Source organism: Anas acuta, chromosome Z, assembly GCF_963932015.1.
Source record: "Anas acuta chromosome Z, bAnaAcu1.1, whole genome shotgun sequence".
In the NCBI taxonomy this organism is placed as follows: domain Eukaryota; kingdom Metazoa; phylum Chordata; class Aves; order Anseriformes; family Anatidae; genus Anas; species Anas acuta.
The window spans coordinates 56,986,899-57,003,870 of NC_089017.1; the positions used below are offsets into that span (position 1 = coordinate 56,986,899).

At 38.6% G+C, this 16,972-nt stretch overlaps 1 long non-coding RNA gene across 1 annotated transcript in view; it reads left to right on the forward strand.

Annotated features, from left to right (window-relative positions):
• LOC137848165 (uncharacterized) overlaps window positions 1-11,918 on the forward strand; it is a 143,648-nt gene extending 131,730 nt beyond the window's left edge. Inside the window, exon 14 of the long non-coding RNA XR_011091196.1 lies at window positions 1,430-11,918. This is a non-coding gene — a long non-coding RNA (uncharacterized lncRNA). The remainder of the gene's footprint in view (window positions 1-1,429) is intronic.
• Window positions 11,919-16,972: the final 5,054 nt, after the last annotated feature.

The following is a 16,972-nucleotide window of genomic DNA, read 5'->3' on the forward strand; positions in this document are numbered from 1 at the left end:
GTGGAACCCCAAGACATGCAAAGTTTAAACAAAGCTTAAATTTAATCAAATTTAATCACCCTGTTAATAATTAACATGTTAATATTTCTTTCAGTTTAAAATGAAACCATTGAACTGTGTCTACAGATTGCTCCCTCATTCCAAAGTTTGTACTTGGTATTTTTAATGGGACTACTGATAAGTTTGATTCTCAGTGTGCTTTTATTTCCTCTTTTTTTTTTTTTTCTTCCTCTCTTTATTTTTTTTTTTTCTTACTCCATGCTGTGACCTACTGAGTTTATAATTGGAGACAAACTGAAATAGCACCACTGGAGACTGCTGCAATGATCTCATTAAAAAGTCAACATTTGCTAATAAAGAAAAACTGATGTTGAAAATGCCTTTAGGTGGAAAGTCCTAACAAATCAGGTCTTCTCTATACTGATCACTTATACACCTATTAAGGCTGCATTTCCTTTTGAGAATTCATCAATTTATTGTAGAAATACTGGATGAAGATGTCATTTCTTCTTTGACATGTCATTTAGAAATGGGCTAAAATGCCTTTATTTGCCATGGAAACAGAAAAATGAAAGGTTTATAAGTCTGGAGCTTTTTTTTTTATATCTCAGTTTGTATTGCTGCTGTTTAAATGCCCAATATCTCTTTTATATTGTTTGTTGTGAAGCCTTCCTTGGGTGAATGAAAAAAAAAAAAAAAGCATCTTTGAAAACAGGGAAAAATAAGCACTTGACAGTACAATAGTTTAATAAAGACTTATATTTCAGGTTTTAACAGAAAAGGAAGAAAAAGTCCTTTCTGTCTTAATGTAGGATGCAAATTTAATCCAAAAGCATCTAGGTGATGGTCATTAACTCTAATAACCATCCTCATCATGCAGTTGGTTAAAAGGGTTGTTCGTATCAGCTAGTATGTTGAGCACGGAATGGTTGATGGAGATTTAAAACCAACCCAAACATTCTTGTGAGGTAAACTAACAGTAAAAAAACAACGAAACAAACACACACACACAACTCTGCTAAACTCTTTGTGGTTTCCATTAAAAATGGGCATAAGTGGGACTGACTGCAATTGCCAAACCCAACAAGGCATTTTACTTTGAGCACATGAGCAGTATGTACATTCACATAGACTGAACTGCACTGGATTTCTCATTCCCCAAGGTAGATTTGTGAGTTCAGAACTTTTGTGGAATGGAGATTTAATGGATCATAGAACACTGTTTAATTTTGGGAGTTGTCTTGCAAAGATGGGATTTGATCCTGGTAGGAGCAAAGACCATAAATACCTTACAGCAGTACCCTTTTCTGGGTGGGCAAAAATGATTTTCCAAACGATGGTGTACGAATTAAGTACCTGCCAAAATCTTTACTTGTGTCAGAAAGTCCAGGATTTCACTTAGTGTGTTTGCTTCTCTGCTGGTTTTCAGACATTCAGCAAGAAATAAATGAGGGAATAAGTGAGCAGATCTTCTTCCTGCTTTCCCACTTGAGAATGGAGTTCTATACTTTGGGTGACACCCACTGCAGCTTCACAGGAAGACGAAATTAGTCATCAATATTCAAGCTGAAAATCTAAATTGATGTTCTCTAGAGATCAAGGGTAAGGCCAGACTTTCCTTGTGGGATAGAGATGATGAAAAACTTCAGTTTCTCTTCTGTTGTACTTGAGTGAGTGGAACAAATCAAGGTGAAATTATACAAAACATGACCAAAAAAAGTATTTATGTAACAGATATGTTATGGAAGTGTCTGTCATAGTATATTAGAAGAAAGTAAGTAAAAAACTCAGGTTTTGCTTGCATATTCAAAATGGGATAATGCATTGTTCACATTGAAGAGCAGCCTTTATAATTCATTTAATAGAAAAAACAGAAACTTTAGGCTTTTCTTTCTAATTAAGGAAATGTTTATGGTATATGCATAAATGGTTCCAAGATCAAGGAAGACAGTCTTGTGAATATAAAGGGAGAGAGATGACAGAAAGCGACAGACTGACATTCAGTCAAGTATCTTCTGGTGGCTCATCCAAAGCCTTGAAATGAATGGTTTCTATGGGTTTTTATATTTAGTCTTTCCAAAGGTGAAATATTTTTAACTGAGGAGAAATGACGTTCTATATTATAGAGGCCAGCCTCACATTGTTGTAAGTGGTCCCAGTTTCATAAAATGTATGCAGTAGCTGTCTTGAAGTCAGTTAAAATTCTTGTTATCACTTTTCCTACTGGAAAGCTTCTATAGGAAACTCACCATTCCCTCCCTGCATCTATCTCTTAGCAGGAAATGCTATTTTTGTGAAAGACAAAAGCAACCAACATGTCTAGATATGAAACAGCTTGAATCCTCAGTTTATGTAATTAATCCAAACTAAAATTTTCAGCTGAAACTTTCACAGACTCAAAAATTCAGTCGGATGCCAGCTGATCACCTCTCTGTTTTTCAAGTACAGAATCGACATTTAGTCACAATTTGGCTTAGAAAAAATAAATGTTTGTCTAAGCTGTTGTTACAGTTTACAGAGACTTCTAGAGTATTTGAAGTGTCAGGTGTATACACAGTACCTATCAAATAATCACGTCTTTTTTTCCTGTTTTGTTTCCTTTCCTTTGTAATGTGGCTGACATTACAAGAGAATTGACACAATTTATGGGCTTGCATAAATTGCATCAACTGCTGAGAAAGTTTGAAACAACTTCCTGTAACTGGTGACTCTAAGAACTAGCACCTTCTCTGGGTAAGACACAGATAGGAACCCTCTAACATAATGAGCATTAGGTTTTGCATTTCTTTTGATCAAAAAGCCTTGAGGTGTTCAGGAGATACATACCATAACTACTTAAGTTTAGGCTTAAAATGAATCTCTTTCATCTGCTTCATCAGGAGTTGAATTGGTGAGTTCAGAGTCAGACTACAACTTGGATGAGGAGCTAAGGATTTTGTAGTAGCGGACGGGTGTACACGCTCAGTCTCCTGTATAGCTGTTGTGCATCTGGACCACAGCAAATTTCACTGCTTTCAATTTTTTCCTAATTGTAGAGTCTGGAAATAACATGATTGTAGAGTGGTTGTTTTAGCAGTTCAGTAGAGATAGGTGAAAAGACTACTTCTGTGCAATTCCCTGTAACTAAGAACCAAGTGCCAGCTGTGAACAGAACTTGCTCTACTATAAAGGAAAAAGGCTGCCTCTCCCAACTTTCTTTCCCACTGCAGCCCCCATATCACCACAGCTAACTCCTTCCATCTCATATGATCTCCCTGTAAGACTGAGATTCAATTCTGAGGGAGTTTTGTCTTGCAGTAGCAAGGGCAGGCAGTGTGATGTGGGAGCCTAACATGCAGCTGATGCTGCTGGCACCTCTTCTCCTACTGCATTGGTCTTACAGTGTGCCCCTAAACAAACTCTGTCTGCCGCTGATCACACTGCACATATCCAGAATGAACCAGCTGTGGTCTGTGTATTGTATGGGGGCTCTGTTCTCTCATTTGCAGGTGGTAAATGTGAAAACTAGCGTCAGCTTCAGTGCCTCTGTGAAGCCCATGCTTGCTGACTCACCGTAGTGCAAACCTTCCACTTGGTATCTGCTCTCCAGGCACAGAAATGGTGCAAACCTAGAAGATGGGCAACTGCTACTATTGGCACAATAGATTATGAAAAGCACGCCCTCTTCCTGTTGTGTTTATACTCCTGAGATAAAACAGCTCTGTAGCAAGCTACAAGGGATGATGTGGTTGAGAGAAAGGGACATGTCATGTGTCTTGATCTCACTATGAATGAGTCAGTGCTCTCCATTGGATTCGCAGTGAGGCACAGAGTGAATTTGTGACTGCTAGCTGCACAGAAAGCCTGTGGCATGTCATTACACCTGAAGCACCCTGGCTGGGCTGGTGGCATGGCCTTGGCTGGCAAGGCACTGCCCTGCCACCCTCCCCGGAGGTCCCTTCTGCTCTCAGTGCCTCTTCAGTTGACTTTACCAACTGGTCTCATCTAGACATCACTTTGCTGCAGTGCAGTTAGAGCAATGGCGTAGTCTCAAGGACCAATTAGACTACTGTAGGCAAACACTGAAAAGAATGTAATCCCAAAGACACAGCTATCATGCATAACTGAGCAATACAGGCAGGTAAGGAAAATTCCAAACATATAAAACACTTAATAAAATAGAAACCTAAATTGCCCTACTCGGAGTTCTTCTCCTGCCGTTATTGAAAAACACTTCATTAACAAAAACGGGGCACACATTTTACACAAAAAAGGCCTAAGACTGCATTGATCTCACAAATTTGACTGTGATCTGAATGAAAACAATTACTCACAACCCTTCCCCTCTCCCTTCCCCCACTGAATCCACTTTTCTTCAGTTTGTGATTAATTTGTAGTCATCTGAAACCTGAAAGGTTTCAAGTATTAGCTGAAGAAATGAGCAGATGCAAAAAACACATCTGAAAGGCCAAGAATGGTAAATCCAAAAATTTATAGATACTTTAGAAACCTTGTTTTACTAATTAAAAGTTTTACAAATCAGAGTCCAGAGAACAATAGCAGTAGTTTCATTGTTTAATGCAAAAGTTATGCCTGCCACATCACCTACACTTTCCTCCAAAATCATTATTTTTTGTGAATATACCAGGTACATTGCCGATATCAGTGTGCATAGACATACTTTAGAAGTACAGTGAGTGAAGACAAGATTTTTGGATATGCTGTAGCAATAAAAGTCTATTTTAGAGGACTGCTTGCATCAGCATTTCAAAAAACATTTCCTTGATGCATTATCACATTCTACAAGTCATCTGTTATCACTGATAATCATTTATAAGGCAATTTCAATTTCAAAGATCTGTTACTAATTTTTCAGCTTTTCGTTATCATACCCTTACACCCTTCATAGAAAAAAAAGTTCAAGGATGTTTATTTTGATAAAGAAGATAAAGTGACCCAGTGCTACTTTTAATAACACACTTTCATATACAACAAGCCAGCCAGGCAAAAATGTATTCAGCACAATTCTTAAAAATCATGGCTCCATCTCTTTTAAAAATGACATTATTTTCATTACTTTTCAAAATTCTGGAAGCAAATGAATATTTTGATGCCATGTGTTACATAACTACTCAAAGGACATTCTGCCATTTCTTATCCACCAGGCTATTCTGTTGCCATCTTGTAGAATGGTTGGATATGTTAACGGGACAATCTCCAGGCTGCAGTGCAAGAGAACTGAAGGGAATTAATATGTAGTGATGCCAGAGAAGGTACCTAGACAGATACAGGACAAATCCAGTTAGATGTTCAGCACATTTGATCTATATGATCCAGCAATTTATGGAGAGTTTACATTTTAAACATCAGAAATATATCTTTTCTTTATCTAGAATGCATAAATGGAACAGTTGATCTCTAGAACTGTGATTCATTGTGAAAATGAGGACCTAAAGATTGAGAGGTCCAGTGGGAGAACATAATGCAAATGCTGATCAAATATTTTTTTTAAGTAAATGAGCTGGATTAAGCCTAATCAAGAAGATGCAGCTGCCCTTCCCCTGTATACTGATTCTTAAATGGTATTAAAAAGTAGCAGTAGAAGAGAGAGAAACAATAAAACAGGGGCATTTTAAAATGTTTTTGTTTTTTGTTTGTTTTTCCAGGAGTAATTTATTTAGGAAAAAGTGTTTAAAAATTAAAAGATGTAGTTGTTTATGCTGGTTGAAAACCAAACTGCAGTGTTATTACCTGCTTTCTGTGGGTGAGTCACTTAAAATCAAAATATTCTCTGAAACCAAAGCTTTGGGTTGCCTCCAGTTAGGTGGCTGGCATGAGTTTCTCTGTTCCTTTGAGCCTACTTTGAGAGCAAGTTATAGGAATTTCACTAGAACAAGAGATGAGGATTAGTGAATCCCCATTATACATTGGCTTACAGAGAAGCAAATACTGAAGAGTATGTGTGTTTCTTCAGTATCACTTATTTCTCAATGCACTGGCGGGACTGTCAACATCTTGTCTTATTTTGCCCACGTCTTTTCATGTTTTTTCCTGAGGAAGGCCAAACTGGCCATCTTTCAGACAATTTCTGCTGCTGCTTTCCTGAAATCCAATAAGTGAAGTGTGTTTTTCTGTCTACTGGGTCTCTTAATAAGACAAAAATTACAGTGGTGAAAAACTTCATGTAGCACCTTAAGAGACCCAACATAGCACGTGGCACCAAAAGATTGTTACATGTCTAACATCTGGCTTCAGAGACTTGCATTAGGGACAGGGTTATCTTGCACTGTTAGACACTTTCCACACACAGCACAGAAATTGTCTTTGCGCAGGACAATTTATAGGTTATACTCAAGTATTAGCTGAAGAAATGAGCAGATGCAACAAACACAAGAACAAAGATGAAACAACAATGGAAAAAAATTGACTGGTAAAATAAACAATGGTCAAAGCACACCATCTGCTTTTCTGCAGAGCCCACAAATCACTGAACAATGGCTGGAGTGACTTTGAAAGCATTTGAGGAAAAATAATTACTGTTGCTGTGGTTTCTGAGCATTTGGGAGAGAATGGATTCCAATTGTGTCCACATCTTTTTCAATAACTCACAGACTATTACAGTCCAAAGCTATTTTGTTCAAAAGTATTTATATTTTTGAACCAAATTTCTGACGGCCAAATCAGCAGCTATGTTTATAATTCAGAGGCACAGCTCTGCTGTCAAAGCTCCAGGAAAAGCAGCTGTGTTGGAAAACTTTCTATGAGCCAGTGGTAATTTCTTTCTTTTCTGAAGATGCATGACTCAAAGCTGCTGTGACTTGTGATTTTGTTTTTCTTCCTCAAAACACGTTGAAAAATTGCTACCTTCAAGAAGGTGGTCATATGTTAAATGACAATAATGTTCACTGAGAGACACATCATTGAAAATATATCCACATGAGAAAAATGTGCTTCTGCTTCTTCTGACAGCTTCAGTGGGAGTTGGATTTGGATCAGATAAAGAATCGGTGTTGCCCTTTAGCTAATGGAAAATTATTATTTTTTTATAGTAAGCTGTATGATAATACGACAGGTACTATGAAATACTCCCTTTCTTCCCAAATGTGTTAATGGCCCAGAACTTGGATGCAAAATAACACTGTCCAGTTCCATGTCAGATACTTCAGCAAAATTGTCATTGTGGCTATTGAGGTATGCCAGAACATTATGAAGATGATGCCAAAGTCTATTGCATACTGTACATATTTGATGTAATCAGTAATTGTGAGCTGTGAACCCAGTGCCATATACTTCCTCTCCCTGCTGCACCCATACTTCCCTCCCCCAAAGCTTATTATCATGCACATTAGAAAACTGCAATCTTGCCAATTTGTTATTGTCACTAAGGGCAAAGCACTTGTGTTCATATTAGGTTGTTAAAGCAGGATTGTTTTCAATCACTTTTAAACTGTTTTCTCACGCATGACTTTAAGTTACAAACAGTAGAAGTCAGAACTCGAAGTAGAAGTGTTATTTCCTGCGGCTCCACTTCTAACACTCCATTCTCAGGTATTGTTGTTTATTCTGTTGTTTATCTCCTTCCCTTACCTTGAGTTTTGTTGTAGGTGCAGTTCTCCAGATAACTGGAAAACAAACAACAAACGCTGTTTGTTTCCAGTCATTTTTTGTAATGATCAAATACTAGGAAGTTAATATATCATAATTTCCAATGGAGGAAAGCAAGAAGAGGTAGAACTGCACAGGTTTTAGGATTCTCAGTCCTGGAAACTAAATTTTGTTCTCTAATCTCTGTCAAAGTGTAAATCTTCAAACCAGACTATACTGCATGTTGTAGCTAATCATCAAGGGACCAGTCTAAATTCTGCCCACCTGCTTTTGCAGTGTGTCAGGAAATATTTTGGGTCTTCTGTAATCTTTTGTGGGTTTTCTTGTTTTTAGTTTGGTAGGTTTTACTGTTGAATTAGATCTCAAGGGATCATGTGCTTATTATTTTCCTGGTAGCTAGCAGGTGTTGTCTGTGGATGGTCTGCTGTTATGCCATTAGCTCTGTAAGAACCTCATATTTTGTCACTTGTGATGTAACCTAATGAGATACAAGACTCTTACTTTTCAGTAACAACAATTTATCACTCTTCAGAGGGTGTGCTGTTAAAACAAATATTTTTTCTTACACATGCATAAGGGCCACATTCCCACTCTTTACTTGCATCTTGCATTGTTTACCTCAACTGATGATTTGAGACTTGCAGTGGTTGTTAAAAAAGTAATTTATGTGGAAGACCTTACAGGTGTTCCATTTTATAACAATTTCAAAACAATAAAATGTGAATAAAATTCCCAGTGATTGTTTTTCTCTAGGATGGATAAAATCATTAACAGATATGAAGTTTAAACGTAGTGGGTGTTCTCCATTTACATACAGGGAATCTGAAACACTGATTTCTGTAGATATGCATGTATATATTCTAATTCTTAGAGTGAGGAGAACAAATCTGTAGAGGGGAAAGAATGGCTTCTGCAAAAACATGGAACACTGGCAATCTGTTCCTGACTTGGAAGTGTTAGAAGAATGCTGCTTAGTCCTGCCTTATTTTTTGCCTTGGATCTTCAAGCATTTAACCTAGTCAGTTAGGAAGGAAAAATAGAACATTTTTTTTCTGAGTGAGGAATTATTTGATTCTCCAAGTAGGTGTGACAATTTACATTGCAAGCATTTTTAGAGAAAGAATGATTTTAGACAGTAGAATGCACTTGGGCTAGGGAGAAATCAAAACTCCTCCACTGAACTCCTGTCCCCAACTGATACTTCACAGTGTGTGCTTCTACCTCAGTTGTGTGGCGTAACTCAATAGAGTGGATAGTGTGAGAGAAGAAACAGTATGAGAAAAAGAGAAACCCCTAACACTTAGAGCAGCCCCTTGGAAAATAACTTGAACTTTGGTTCAAGTGCAGTCTCCACCAGCTACCACCAAGATCTGGAGGTTTGTTTCCAAATGCCAGAAATTCTTCTGATGAGCATACATGTATTCTGACCAAAAAAAAAAAAAAAAAGTCATCCTGGCCCTGTGGGAATTTTCACTTTTGTTTGACATCATATGTAATGGATGTCCATGTGATCAAATACCATCCATTACATATGATGTGATGATTTGATCCATGTGATCAAATACCTGAAGGGAAAGTGCAAAGAGGACAGAGCCAGGCTCTTTTCAGTGGTGCCCAGTGCCAGAACAAAAGGCACTGGGCACAAACTGGGTCACAGGAGGCTGCTTCTGAACACCAGGAGCACTGTTTATGAACAATGAACACTTGCACAGACAGCCCAGAGAGGCCATGGATCTCCCTTGTTAGAGATCTTCCAGGGGACCAAGTCCTCTTGGCATGGTCCTGGACACCTTGCTCTGGGTGGACCTGCTTGGGCAGGGGGCTTGCACCAGACGACTTTTGGACATCCATTCCGACCTCAGCCATTCTGTGATTCTGTGATAATGTAAAGTAACTAACTCCAGGGCCAAAATTGTTTATTGCTCCATTATGGAAAGGAAAGTGTAGATGTGGCTGGGTGAGAGTTCTTGGTCAGTAAAAAGAGAATTCTGTCTTTTTTATAGTGAGTAACAGCCACTAGGAATTTTCCAAATACTAGTTAGGTGTGAGCCTAGGTGCTATAGTTCCTGCAGCCTTTCGGGGGCTGTCACGATCTGGAAGTTTAATTGCTCTGTCATTCCTTGAGGCTCTTAGAATTACAAGTGCATCCAACTTTCCTCTGAAAATATTGGAGCCTGGTTTAATTTAATGTGTTACTATAGAAAAAGCATTTTATTTACTGCAGTGGATTCATTTCTTATAAACTGAACACTTCATTGCATGCAACTCAGGTTGCCCTGAAACAAAATCACTGAATGGTTTTCATGTTAAGTATAGGGTGAGATAGATAAATACATTGTTTGTGTGACTAACCAAGAAATCAGTTCCCATAGCAACACTAACTACTTTCCAATCCTTAAACTCAGCATCCTACAAGATCCATACAGCTGCACTAAACTATCCTAGCTCAAGATAGGGTCTCCTCTATGCTGATAAAGTAGAAATGTGAAAATATATGTAGTTCTTTGGGACAAAAACATCTGTCTGAACTGAGGAAAAGATAGCAGTGAGTACAATAAGGTATAGGAGGGTAGTTACAATATAGGGATAGCTTCATAGATAACAACATGCACAGTATGATGAGCATTAATCATAGCTGTTTCTTTTTTCTCTCCCTATTGTCTTGTAGCGATTCTGTCAGCTACCACAGTGCCTGCAAGGAGTCCACCTGCAGATTTTGACCACATCTCTTCCTCTGATCTGTTTTGTTGCTTACGTTTGGTCGCTCAGATGAAGAGAAATCTAGGAACTTGTCTTACAATTCAGGTGGAAAAAGACTTCCTTCCAGAGGGTTCCTTGTTGTGGTTTAACCAAGCAGGCAGCTCAGCACCACACAGCTGATTGCTCCTTCCCTCCTCCCTGCCCCTGCAGGGGGGACAGGGATGGGAATCAGGAAGGAAAAAAAAAAAAGTAAAATCTTGGGGGGAGATGAAGACAATTTAAAAGGACAGAAAAGGAAGGGAAATAGTGATGAGGATGATGACAATGATGATGGTGATGATGATAATAATAATAGGACGTACAAAGCAAGTGATGAATAATGCAATTCCTCACCACCTGCTGACTGATGCCCATCCCATCCCCAAGCAGTGAATCTCCCCACCCCAGCCAGCCCACCCAGTTTTATTGTTTAGTATGGTGCCACACAGTATGGGACATTCCTTTGGCCAGCCTGGGCCAGCTGTCCTGGCTGTGTCCCCTCCCAGCTCCTGGCGCAACCCCAGCCTCCTCACTGGCAGGGCAGTACCAAAAGCTGAAATGTCCTTGGCTCTGTGTGAGCACTACTCCGCAACAACTAAGTCATCAGTGTATTATCAGCATTATTTTCATCTTAAATCCAAAACACAACACCATGGCATCTACAAGGAGGAAAATTAACTCTAAATTCACTCAGGACATCCCTTCAAGTACCTTTATGTTTGTGATAGCTCTCTGGAGATACACATTTTTTTTTCACATACACTTCTAGCTCTTACTTACTGAGTGCTTCCCAACACCAAAATTTCTAAACAAATATAGAGCCAACTTTAAAAAAACAAAAACTGGTCCCTGTCTCTAACCAAACCAAGTCAGAGTGAGCTCAGTTTGGACTCTCCTGTTTGCAGGGATAAAATTAAATGAAATTCAGCAGAATTTTACTACCTGATGGATACATATGTTAACATTATTCTTAATTGACAAAAGATTACTAGAAAGATTTTTTGAATCACTTAGAACATACAAGTAAATAAGACTGTTTTAGGACCCTCTTGTAGTTAAAACCATAAAGCCAAAATTAAAATGCCAAAAATAGAGCAAGCTAACCTACTATATGAGACTAGATAAATGTTAAAAATTGCTCAAAAGCCATGCGATTTCCCACTTGTGTTTGATAATTCTCTCAGATTTGGAGCTTTCAAAATAAGCTCTAAGGACAATGTAACTTAGATTTTTTGTTGTTGATTAGCTAGTAAATTTTGTTGCCATTCTGTCTATAATAACTTCACACATATATTTTTGATATTTTTGTAGGTACATTTACTTCAGCTGATCTAGTTCTGACTGTTACTAAAACAAACTGATTCTGAAGTTTTCGTTTTACTTCTTCATATGTATGGCCAGTCCAGGTTTTTTTTCCACTAGCTATTTGAAATACAATCTATATCACTCATCAATGAATGTCTTGTGTCATCACACGGCACTTACAAGGCAACCAGGTGATCAGGCCCAGTCAGTATGAGTTTATGAAAGGCAGGTCCTGCTTGACGAACCTGATCTCCTTCTATGACAAAGTGACATGCTTGGTGGATAAGGGAAAGGCTGTGGATGTGGTCTACCTTGACTTCAGCAAGGCTTTTGACACCTTTTCCCACAACATTCTCCTCAAGAAGCTGGCTACACATGGCTGGGACTGGCACATGCTTCATTGGGTTAGAAACTGGCTGGATAGCCAGGCTCAAAGAGTCGTGGTGAATGGACTCAAATCCAGTTGGAGGCCAGTCACTAGTGGCGTTCCCCAGGGCTCGGTACTGGGGCCAGTCCTCTTTAATATCTTCATCGATGATCTGGATGAGGGGATCGAGTGCACCCTCAGTGAGTTTGCAGACGACACCAAGTTAGGCGCATGTGTCGATCTGCTCGAGGGTAGGAAAGCTCTGCAGGAGGATCTGGATAGGCTGCACCAATGGGCTGAGGCCAACTGCATGAAGTTCAACAAGTGACCATGACACCATGTGATGTTCATGTTTTACATTGAAATATAAAGTGATGGGAAAATATCATCTGACTTTCCAACAATGAAGATACACTGCTTTGTAGACACTGCGATGGAAGCTTAACCTGGCTCAGACTCTGAAATGGATCTACTTAGATCTCAGAGTGAACTACCCGTGGAGGACCAAAAGATTTCTAAACTCAGAAACTCTCGCTTTTCTTTGAAAAAGCTAGAAGGGGAGCTCTTTTGAAATAAACAAAACATAAGACAAGAAGTTAGGACTGCAGTTAAAAGAGGCTGTGTAAGACTTGCTGCCTGACGTTCTCTTGGCAGACAAACGCTGTTGTTGCTGGAACATCTCCCCTTGAGATGGTGTTTCTGCTTCAGAAGGGCCAACCTCCTTCTCTTTTCCTCTTTGCAGGGAGCTCTGCCTGCCTCAGGCTTCTTAAAACAACATACAGATCCAAGGCAAGAGAACAACTGATACCTTCTGTCTTGGGCAAGGTGACAACACAGTGTTTTTTTCTTGGGTGTTCCTTCTGATTTTGTGGTACAGTGGTCTTGTGGGTGGAAATTATATTTAACAACAGTAGTGAAAGATCAAATACAAAGCTCTAATGCAGCAAAGCTGCAACCGTTGATTATTTTTATATGGAACTTCTTTCATAAGATATGAAGATACAATGGCATTTTAATTTTTACTTTGGCAGTTGACTGATACATGCAAATAATTAATTAAAATATTCTACTGACTAAAATGATTATTAAAAATAAAAAATAAAAAGGAAAGGAGGTATTATAATCCAGAAGCAAGAGTGCCTCCTGCTCTTTAGAAAGAGGAACTATTTTCAATGCAGCTAAAATGTCACTCAGGGTTTAGAAAATACACGAAGAAAAGTTTTGGCAGAGAAATTTCACTTCTTGCTTTTAACTACTCAAATGAGACATCAGTGTACAGAAAACCCCAACTGTGAACAAAATTAATGCTTTGCAGCTATGCAAATTTTAAACATGCATAGAAGGATAATAATATGATAAGTTAAAGTAGTTACCATGCATTGTAATATTGCCAGTGACTGTTGGATCAAAGACAATGTAAAAATTTGATGATGTGTATCACGTCGTGATAATGAATCTATTAATTAGCACACACTTTTGTGTGCCAACATGTTCGTAGATTATGCAGCTCCCAGCAGAATCGCAAGAGGCCTGGAACACTGGTATAATAAAATTCAGGGTTTGGTTTTGAATTACTGAATAAGTGGTTGCCCAGAGTGTTAATCTGCATTAGTAAAGTTCTAAAACAACTGTCACCTAGGCAATGCCCTAGCAAACTAGATTTGCAAGGCAAGAATGTCTAGTGGATTGCAAGGAGCTTTTTTCTTTTCTTCCTCACATGAACGATGTGTCTCTGGAGTGACTGCATCTTTGAGAAGCTGTAATGCAAACAAACTAGAAATCTTTGGGCTTCACACTGACAAACTGAGACAGATTTTGGCAGGTCATTTAATAAAATGTTTCTACATTTTTATTGCTTCTCTACTCCTGGATGGGGAAGACACATATAGCAAGATTGCTGCTACCAGGTTGTCCTCTTTGAGGATTTGTAGTTTTTAGTCAGTTGAAGATATAAAAAGGCAGCTGTGCCATTAGTATCACTCCATTCTGTTGATTTAGTGTTAAATTTAATTCATCTTTTGTAAATGGAGACAATTTGGGATGCACTGATAAGATTGTGTTCTAGTTAATTTTTTGAGGCAGTCTGTCCCCTGACATCTCTAATTTCAGTCTTGCCTGGCATCTGCACATTGAAGGCTGATTTCAGACCTCTGAGTTTAGTTTTCATTAGTTTTTTAAATGTTTTTCTTAAGCGAGAGTGAAGACCAAGAAGTAACTGGAGAATTTTCTGTATCCGGCATTGCAATGAATATCAGACAGGATGACAAGCCTGAGACTTGAAAGTTTACTAGTAGTGGACACTGGTATTCACTCAGCCAAAGTATGGCTTATTCTTGCAAATTAGGACCAGGAATTGTTCTCAGCACTGTTATGCAATTTTCCATGGAGGTGGTGGTTGGGAGTTTTGCTGGAGATAGTTTGGCACTGATTTAAAAGAGATAGCAGTGAGAGAGGAGAACAATGTTTGGCTTTTTTCTTTTTCATTGGACAGATTACCTACACCATATTTAAATTATTTGTGTCTTGTAGTTGTTTTTCTGTAGCAATAACAGAGAAGAAAGGATGCACATACAGCTTTGTTTTCTATGGATATCAGTCCAACTCTTTTACCAGAACTAACTATAGTTGAAATAAAATAAAAACCATTTGCTGCTCTAAATTAGAAACAGAAAAAAAAATCTATTGTTATGCTGATACACTGATGTACTTGGCTCAAGGGGTTATTGCCATTCACATGCTGCAGACGAAAGATGACACATGGCATTGTGCTGTATAGCATATTGTACTCCAGTGGGCAACCTAATACAATGTTGTTCACGTTTGCATCATATGGCATTGGCATAACACCAGACTCCCAAAATATTGAGTAAAGAGAACTCTGTATGTGCCAATAGATGGAATTTTTAAATCGTGTCATTGCTGGAGAACTACTGATGAAAAAAAATCATGGCTGGAAATTTTTAAAAGAAATCTTAATGAAAAGCCATACACTTTATGCGTTTGGAACAGGGATCTGCCCTCTGGTAATGAGCCATGGAGACAAACAAGGTAGGTCAGGAGACAGAGGCTTTTGGTGGTGGTGCTGGAGAGGTCAGTGAGAGACAGCAAGCAGTATTGACTGTGGTAAGAATGGCATGCATTCTGTAGATGAGGTCTGTGGCAGGAAATTAATGATCTAAGCTGGTGAGCTATTATATACATTGTGCCAAGAATATGTCTTGGAGTTTTCTAAACCTAGCTGAGAGAGCAGGAGCTGGATGTTCAGCTCTTGTAGACAGAGAATATCACTAGAAAGGACCTTTTAACTGTTTCTACTTCATTCCCAATCCTTAAAAATTTCCTAGCAAAAATGTTGTGTTTTGTTGTTGTTTCTTTCCTTCTTCCTCTTCCTCTTCCTCTTCCTCTTCCTCTTCCTCTTCCTCTTCCTCTTCCTCTTCCTTTCTCTTCTTCTTCTTCTTTTTCTTGTTGTTGTTGTTGTTGTTCTTCTTCTTCTTCTTTTTTTTTTTTGAGATATTATAATCTTTCCTACTCACTCTCTTCCTTAACCAACCACATGATTAAAAATGCCTAAACTATATTAATTTCAGAATTATTTCTTCTCTTCCTTCATCCAAGACAAAGGGAAATTTTAATTTTCTCATTGCAGTGTAGTCCCTAGGCTAATTAAGTACCCCTGTAATTTCTGCCTCCCACATTCACCCTGACACTTTTGTTTCCAATTGTTAATACTCCTATCTGAGAGCTTTCCACTAATGCTAGTTTCTAAACAGTGGTGCTAGCAGCAGAATATTCCTGTTAGTAAGGCTTTTACTCACCTTCCTTAGTGAGTCTTGACTATTAATACTCCTGTTGTTACCTCGTATGAAATCTTATTGCAAAAGTACGAGTTGGTAAAGCCTCTTTGGTCTCAGTCACTCCATCCCCGGCTGCCTTCCTGCAAAGCTGCTGCACAGAGGTACTTCAGGTTGAATTTGTGTCTTTGATTACTGCCACAGAAACATAATACTGTGCACAGATTATTTCCTTGATGTGTCAAGATCATTTTAAATGCTCTCTATCTGCCAAAGTGCAGGCAATCTCTTCCACTTCACCTATACAGAAGCTTATTAAGTGCACTGTCTACTCAAGGATTCTGATCATTAATGTGAAAACCCATTTGATATATTTTTGCAGTTTGATGGTGAGTCATTAAGAACTACTCAGAATATTGTTCTTGTAACAACTTTTGTATTTGTTTTATGGTACCCCCCACTGAAACTGTATTTCTGTGGTACACTTATAGAAAGGTCATGAGGGACAGTCACCATTCCTAAAATAAGAGATAATGCATCTGCTGACTTTTGTCAATCTGCAAAGATTGATGAGACTTTTTTAGCCTTTGAGGAGATTGTCTTGGAGGCCAATGTATTTTCCTTCACTTGTGTTTTTTAGGTAATGCTAATTGGTGTCAGGAATGCTGGAAGGGAATTGGCAAAGGGAAGTGATGGGATGATACCTTGAGGTCTATTTCATCCCTGTTTTCTATGATAGAAACCCAGTGCTGGCTAGATTACTCTCTGGCACTCTGCTAGCTTTATATAAGCCTGATGAATCCAGCCTACAGAGATTTATCACATAAAATTCAATTATTTGTGCTCCAGGAAAGAGCTGCAACAAAAAGATATATTGGGTTATTAGTGAAAAACATCTTTAGGGAAATGGAAAGAGGTTATTCAGGAATACATCTCATCCTTAAGTAAGGATTGATTCCATAGTAAAATTTCAGTTGAGTCTCCACTCCATCTCCTTATCAGTTGTATATCTTATGCTTCAGAAAGGTAAGTAACTTGCCAGTTTGCACTAGAATCCCTTAGCTCCCTTCTGCTCTGCTTTTTTTTAAAGTGGACCCTATGGAGTTACAGGAGCCACTTGCACATCCTTGGTTTAGGCCTGGGTCCACCTCTCTCTTTGCAGAGTTGCGATGTGGCATACTTCAGG